This window comes from Sinocyclocheilus anshuiensis, unplaced genomic scaffold (genome assembly GCF_001515605.1).
Source record: "Sinocyclocheilus anshuiensis isolate Anshui unplaced genomic scaffold, SAMN03320099.WGS_v1.1 scaffold1001, whole genome shotgun sequence".
Classification (NCBI taxonomy): Eukaryota; Metazoa; Chordata; class Actinopteri; order Cypriniformes; family Cyprinidae; genus Sinocyclocheilus; species Sinocyclocheilus anshuiensis.
Genome location: NW_015557116.1, coordinates 310,791 through 319,188, shown reverse-complemented (window position 1 = coordinate 319,188; position 8,398 = coordinate 310,791). Strand labels below are relative to the sequence as shown.

The following is an 8,398-nucleotide window of genomic DNA, read 5'->3' as shown; positions in this document are numbered from 1 at the left end:
GCCGTAGCTGCCATATGCCCCAGGAGCCTCTGAAATTGTTTCAGTGGGACCGCCATCCTGCTCTTGAATGTATTCAAGCAGTTCAACACCAACTGAGCACGTTCCTGCATGAGGCATGCTGTCTGTTCGACCGAGTCCAACTCCATACCGAGAAAAGAGATCCTCTGCGTCGGGGAGAGTTTGCTCTTTTCCCAGTTGACCCGAAGGCCCAACAGGCTGAGGTGTGAGAGCACCAAATCCCAGTGTTCGCACAACTGATCCTGAGACTGAGCGAGTATGAGCCAGTTGTCGTGACCTCCGCCCGCAAAACAGGACCATCGGCCGCCTTCACTGTTGTGAAGCGGATGCCACTGAACTTGGGGGGACGACGGGCGAACTGAATCGCATAGCCGATGCTGATGGTCCACAAGAAGGGTCTGAGTGTGCGGTGCAACGCTTACCTGGTTCCACAGATTGGCAGAGGGTGCGTGAGTAGGGCCTTTGTTGACTCTCAAACCGCCCGCTGCTGCCAGCTGGCGATGGAGGAGGATGAGCTCCGGGACCCAGGGACAGAGAAGACCACTCTTTTGTCGAAATTTTCCAGATTCTCCACCCGGCCCTCCTCCAGGGGAGGGAGAGGTGCCTTCACCATCCCCCAAGAGCAGCTTTCTCCCTCTCTGGGTCGCCCGTCCCGGGGCCTCTTACTGCGGATGCGATGCGGACGCAGGGGGCCGCCCTCGGCGATGGAGGCAGCAGCTGGACCAGGCTCTCGACCGCATCGCCGAAGAGGCCGGTCTGGGACACGGGCATTAAGGAACCGAACTTTGTCGGCGTCCCTCACATCTACCAGACACAGCCAGTTTTGGCACTCCTGGACCACCATAGTGGACATCGCACAGATCAGAGACCACACAGTGACCTTCGTCGCTCGTAGCGCGAGGTCTGTAGCAGTACAGAGATCTTTGAGAACTTCTGGGTCGTGACCACCCTCGTGCAGGTCCCTCAGTGCCTTAGCCTGAAGAACCTGCAGTAACGCCGTAGCGTGTAAGGCGGAGGCAGCTTCTCCACAGGCCGTAAGCATCGTTGGCCAGTCGAGTACTTTGTAGAGGGCCCAGCACGTTCCATTGGCAGCTCAACTGGTTGCGGAGTGCCTCAGACCGCCCGCGCTACTGCCTGAAGTAGTCCCCGCCTGACTGCTGCCATGAGGAGAACTAGATCAAGGCAGAGGCAACAGAACTCCGCCCCTTGAGGAAACGGAGCTTGGCCCGCGACTCCGAGATGATCATCTTCCCGCAATGAGAAGATGACTCATCCACAAACGCCACCTCAGCGTGCTACATGCCCAGGCACGTGAGGCAGCGATCGTGACCATCACCCAGCGCCAGGTAACGACCGCATCCAGAAACGCCCGGGTGATACGTTGTCTATAGCAAGACCCACATCGTCTTTACAAAGACGTAACGTCAAGTTTGCCACGCAACGTCGTCTTTAAAAAGACGCACCCGAAATTGCTCTTTTAGGGAAAAAGCTCTTTTAGCATGCTGAGGCGCACAGGAGAGATAGCCACCTGCAACACAAACGGGGTAGTGCAGCCTGATGTGTGCAACCCACTCGACACGGGAAAACCACCACTGCTGAAGCGCCGTACCGACAACACGAAGAGCTCTCAAAGAGCACGCTGAACTCGTTCAGTCTTCTTCTCTCAGTAGTCAGGAGCAGAACGACATGATCGCTCAGCTCCGAAGCGAAACGCTGAATATGCGCTGCATCTGCTGCCTACTTATACTCACGCTGTGATCAGTGGCAGCTGGATGCAATAATCGCATGCCAATGTGCATTGGCTCGCTTAGTTTTCACTCAAAGTAGATTGGTCTCTCTAAGCGAGATCCCAATTCGTCGGTCATCCGACGTGACGTCGAGAGTGACCGACTGAAAGGGAACTGTTCTGTGTGAGATTTTATTTATTTATTTTAATGATTTTTAATTTTAAGTTTAGCGCCAACCCTGATCAAACTCCCTTTTTGTTTTTCTAATGATCCTGTAGACATTGATTAGCATGCTCAGGTGTGGAGCTAAACTCTGCAGGAAAGTGGATATCGTGGGCCAGATTTGAGGATCCCAGAGGGTATGCACATGACGTCACCGTCGGCCGGAGTGACTGCAGTTCTGCCCACTGAGTGGCAAAAAGACTGAGTGGAAGCATTGGTTTTCAGCATGAATGCTGCGGAAAAAAAACACACAAAACACATCTCAAACAGGAAAGAGCTTTGCGATTGACTGTACAAAGAAATCAGAGGTATATTTTTACAGACTTCTAAAAATGATTCACAGCATTATGACTTGTTTGTAAATGAATCTTCGGTAAAATGAAGTGAACAAAGGAAGCAGTTCTTACTGATGCTGTCTGGATCTTCATTAAAAACAAAGTTGATTCACTCTTTAATGTTGGGATCAGAAGGAAGGCGATGCAAAGACTGTTTCCATAGCTTGGCACTGCACAGCGTCTTGTTATCTTCAGATCATCTTTATCATTTGGTTACTGTGTAGACCTGCATTTGCCTCTCTTGTTATTTACACTACATGCGCAAATCGGTGGGCGGAGCTAAACAGGTAGTGATGTAGAAGCAGGCGTTGATCTTCTTCTGCGGAGGCGGAGTTTAGCCACACTATTACATCATAAAGTGGCACATTCCACAAGCTGTCGTTTTGGCAATGGGCTTCAATATAAGCTGTTTATAGACTAACGAGAAAGTTTTAGAGTTCTGAAACATACAAGATGTTTTTATAGTGCAATGACCTCTTATCTGTCAAAAGATCAAGGGAATGTCCCAACAAAATAAAATTTAAAGAATGTCCATTGAACTTTTCTTAGTGGGGCTGTTAAAGTTTTATCTACTATTAATAGAACAAAAAGATGTAAATTCAAGCAATTAATATACATTTTGGTTGTTCAGGTGCCCAAACTTAAGGGAACAGTGGTTAAACTACACCCTCAACAAATGTAACTGCCTGGGACGCCACGCGTGAAATTCAAGATTGCTTCATACAAAACCCATCTGGGCAGATTATGATCACTCTCTGGGAGAAACTAATACTGCAAGTACAACAAGGAAATAGATGTAAATGTACTAATCTCAAAACCAGATTGTTAAGGGATGTCGTAACACTCACTACAACTACACCAACCACTGTTACTACAATAGCCTTAATATTTCCCACAGATCAGGGACCTCAAATTTCTGCTGATGGATCTGCTGAAACAATGGTGCTTACCACCAAACCACAGGGTGCCCAAATAGAAATGAACAAACTCTGCCCTATGAGTCACCGCAGATGTTGAACATGTGGAGTTGTTTATTCTCATGTCTCACAATGGAAAACTCCCTCAGGACTTTATAAACATCCAGAAGTGAAAGAAATTTCAGAGCTGCTGTTCAACACGACAATTCAGATCAGGAAAAGAAAACTCTTCAAATAATATCGGAGGTGAGTGATTAATTTTGATAAGTTATTTTCATGTGCATGTGTTTCGTCTTGTGCTGTGGCATTGGTAACTTTGTGCTTTGTAACGGGGCTGACGAGACGTGAGACGTGTGGATCCATCTGCAGGCTTTATTAAAGAGACGTGGTAAACAGGCAGGGTCAAACAATGGCAAACAGGTATATGGCGGGCAAAACACAAGAATAGTCCCAGGGCTAGCGTAGGTCACCGATTGGCAGACAGAATCACAGGGGCGAGACGAGAGGGAAAAATCCAGGAAAACAGGCAAAGATCAGAAACCGCGGAAACAGGCAAGGCAAGGCAAAACAAGGAAAACACAGAGATTCGGAATGGGGTACGGGCTAAACAATACTCAGCAGAGAAAGGTGGTTAGAGTGGGTGTTATATAGTGAGTGAGGTGATTCGAAACAGCTGTGTGCAATGAGTGCAATCAGTGCAGTGTGCAAATCGTGCAAAGAATGATGGGATATGTAGTCCGGGGTGCTATGCAACAGTTTGTGTTGTGCGAGAGTCAATGTAATAGAAAGGGTGACCTCTGGTGGTGAATAAACGGAAGTCCATGGACCGAATTCGTGACATGCTTCATGCTGTGCTTAAGTAATTTTGATGATTTTATTTAAACATCCTTATATCATGATCAAGAAGATCCAATGTGTCTTTGTAAGAGAATCACAGAAAGTTTGCTTTTATGTTTGTTTGTGTGTGTCTGTGACTATAATGTAAAATTTAAAAGCAGCTAATCATAAAACAGCAATATGACCCAGAATCTCTCCCACCTAAGTTTAAGAGTTTCTACCAAACAGTATCAGTGATATAGTGGGTTCTTTTTGCTTTTGCACCATGCTGCTCGCATCCAGTGTAGACAGTATGTTAAATCCATTATGAATCTTTGCTCATTCCTGCACTTGTATTCATCCTCTGTGTTATTCATTTGTCATTAGATTTTTTGTTTTTAATTGTTGTCTTTGTGATAGTATTTCACAATTCTTTCATTATGTCTAACAGACTAGTCCAGGGGTGCCAAACCCAGTTCCTGGAAAGTTACAGAGTTTAGCTGCAACCCTAATTAAACACATCTGATCCAGCTAATCAAGTCCTTACGGCTTGTTTTAAATCTAAATGTATGTGTGTTGGAGCAGGTTACAGTTAAACACTGCAGGGCTGTGGCCTTCCAGGAACTGAGTTTTACACCCCTTTACTAGTGTCTGTGTAGCGCTCGCTTGACTCTCTTAAAGAGACAGCACCCTGATTAAAAAAATAATAATAATTATACCATTAACTCTTTCCCCGCCAGCATTTTTTTCAGGTTTCATAAAAATTCATAATTTTGAGCAAAAAGGTGAGAAAATCAAATTTTTATCAAAAACTACATCTGGGTAATATTCAGTACGATTATCAAAGCATAAATCCAGTAAATCGCTTCTATCAACACCTCCAAAGCTTGCACAGACATATACCACTTCCTGGATCAACATTTTACTCCGTAACCGTATGCAGTTTTTATTTATATGCTGTCTATTGCTGATGATCGCATTATTTTTCATATGCATCTGTTTACATAAGAGATCGCTCGTTTCTCCATCCTGTTCACGAGAGTTTTTGTTCGGGAGGATTTGTACTCATTCAGAAGATGTGTAATAGCGCCCCCTAGTGTATAACAGTGAAAACACGAAAAGCCGTAAAAACTTGTCTTTGGCGGGGAAGCGTTGTCTTCTAAAAGACGAGATAACTCGTCAATGGCGGGGAAAGAGTTAATGGATGTTTACCTTGAGTTTCCCTGTCGTTTAGTAGATTATAAAGGTCAACTAAATCACTTTCAGCTAATAAATCAATGTATGATTGGCCTATGATTAAGTGCATCAGAGATGCTTCTACAGCAAGAAATAAGGGATGTATTAAGAATCAAATAGAACAAATAAACAAGATGAAATAAAATACAGAAACGTGTTTCAGTTTACAAAATCACTGTCCAAAGATTACAATTATTTAAGGTATTCAACTCTTCAATTAGCAGTGAAACCCATAGTTCTTACAACCATTGCTAGCTCATTGGGGCCCATAAATGAATATCCATTCAGTTCAGAAGAGAAAATAAAGCATAAAATGTACCTACTGGTGACAGTGTTCCAGGACATGAAGCAATGATAATCAAATGATCGTTTCGGACTAGACAAATGGGTTCTCTTCTGACGCACAAAATCACCGACTCACGCTGAGCAACTGAATCCCTCGCCTCCGGAGGAACCCTAAGTATTAGCCTGTAACTCAGAGCACTGTCCTCACGTTGTCCTCGTAGATAAATCAATGGGTGCTTCTCATTTCTTATTTGTACATCCTCGTTTCCTTCCTTCACGTATTAGCTCCACCCGCCTTAGGATATGAGGGAAGGATGCAAGGAAAGAAAATGAGGATGGAGAAATCAAAGGAACGGTTATTTGTACATTGGAATACTCTTGATCACTCAAGCGTCACTTCAAAGCGTCATCGGCTGCGCTAAAGGAATCTGCCCTTATGTTGTTAAAGCTTGATATTTACGACATTAATAATAAATATTAATAAAGCAAGATGCCCTGTTTGAAAAATATGACATGCATAATTTATTTAAACTGCAAAGGCAAAATATAAATAACAGTTATTACAACAGATGTAAAGGGGGAGGATCATTTTACATGCGCCAGGTTTTTCGACTAAAAAGACTAACGCAAAGGATACACCTGTGTATCCTCGATCACAGCTCCTCTGGAAGCTTCCTCACTTCTCGATCCTCGCAGTGCAATTAGAGAATTGAGATGTCCTTCAAGATGGCTGAGTTTGATCGGTTTCCGGGTCACAGGCTCGAGGACGGAGGAGCAAGGAAACGAGGAAGCATCAATTTGAGTACTGAGAGCACTCACTTGTTTAGATTGTGCTAACAGAGTAGCGTAGTACAACACCTGAGTTGCGTCAAAGTCCCTTTCAAGGAAAGTCTGTTCACTTGGCGGCCATATTTGCAATGCCTCCAGGCAGCTATTTCGGGCATCCAATTTCAATCTCTTTGAATGGGGAAACATCAAATTCTCCAAAACTGTTCACCAAGCTTATAATTAAATTTCATATTTGAAATCGCCAATAAAATCTGACAACAACTGTCTCATAAATGTAGTTTTCTGCAGTGACGCAATGACTTTACTAATTAGCGATTGGTTGTTTTATTCAGAAGGCGGGGCTATTCCGCCATATTTCTCCCGTTCATAAGTCATAGGAGTGCACCATCTTTGCATATTTAAAGTCTTTGGTTATTCACACAACTCTCAAATTACAGAGTCCTGGGAACTTTGATTCAAAGTCCCTTATCGCCACATTCACACTATACATTAGTTACTTGCGTTTTGATTTGAACCCCCTAATCTATAATTACAACTCAAGAATCAAATTATCATATATATACTGTTCGTTGTCTCAGCCCGTCTCTTTCTCACCCACTGTCTTTTTCTCTCTCCCTTCTAGCTCTGCCCCTTACCTCTGCCCGGACTCCCGATTGGCCATTCACAAGGTAAGAAAGAGAGAAAAACAAAAACTTTTACATTCAATAAATGAATGTTCGAACATACAATACACATCATACCAAATAAACAACATAGTCAAAAGCATTTCAATCCCTCCCCTTCAGTAACCTGTTACTTACATGAAATGATTGTAGCAGTTAGCAAACATAAACACTGTAATTATCCAATTAGTGTTCAATTCCCATGCAATTCCATTTCATTTTTCTCATTCATTTGTATAAATGCCCCATGAACAAAGTGGGAATTTACACAAAAACTTTTCAATTTTTTATTTGAAAATGATGTTATGCATTTTGGCTGTTTATTTACATAACAACAGCATTTTGGGGTCCTGAAAATGCAAACTTTGAAAACCGTTTCAAAGTGCAAGTTTTTGAAAACAATACCGTTATCGCCATAGTGTAAACTTCAAAAATGTGAATTTGTGAAAATTATGAATCCATGAGTGTTCAGTCTGTAGGTATGTGCGCAGATGCTTAGTGTTTCTTTACAAAGTGACTTTGCTAACTACTGGCCTAGCATGAATAATACAGCGGTTTTAGTTGTTTTCACAGATTAGTGTGAACAGGGATCATTTTGACAACATTGTCGTGCAAATGCAAAGGAAAAACTTTTCCATTTTTAGTACAATTAATGTCATGTAAACATACCCTAACTGTACACTTGATTTTCACTTGATTGTATATTTTGTGAAAATAAGAATTACTATTAGGCCTACATTTTTGAAATAAATTGACATTTAAGTTTGTGAATGTCATTGTTGTGAGCAAAACTGCATTAAGGCTGATTATCAGCTTGATACAATATGAATAAGTGGCTGTAAACTTAACGGGTTACTTCACCCAAAAATGAAAATTCTGTCATTAATTACTCACCCTCGTGTTATTCCAAACCCGTAAGACCTTCGTTTATCTTCAGAACACAATTTAAGATATTTTTTATTAAATCTGAGGGCTCTCTGACCCTTCCATAGACAGCAAGGTAACTACCACGTTCAAGGTCCACATGTGGACGTGCGTTCACGACAGTACAATATATGCGAGCATGTGGATCTGGGTCAGCGCCGCCACACGCTCACGTCATGATACTGTCGTGAACGAGCGTCCACAAGTGATGCAGTAGAGATGAAAATGTGGAATAAAGTCATTATTTTAGTTTTCTTTGCGCAAAAAAAGTATTCTCAAAGCTTCGTAACTTTACAGTTGAACCACTGATATCACACGGACTACTTTGTCGTTCATCTTGGTACTTTTAACGAGGGTCAGAGAGCCCTCAGATTTCATCAAAAATATCTTAAATTGTGTTCCGAAGATGAACGAAGGTCTTACGGGTTTCGAACAACAAGAGGGTGAGTAATTAATGACAGAATTTT

General features: G+C 42.7%; 1 long non-coding RNA gene across 1 annotated transcript in view; it reads right to left on the bottom strand.

Moving 5' to 3' along the window:
• Positions 1-8,398, bottom strand: part of LOC107677743 (uncharacterized) — a 14,714-nt gene that overhangs the window by 4,331 nt on the left and 1,985 nt on the right. The window lies entirely within an intron of this gene.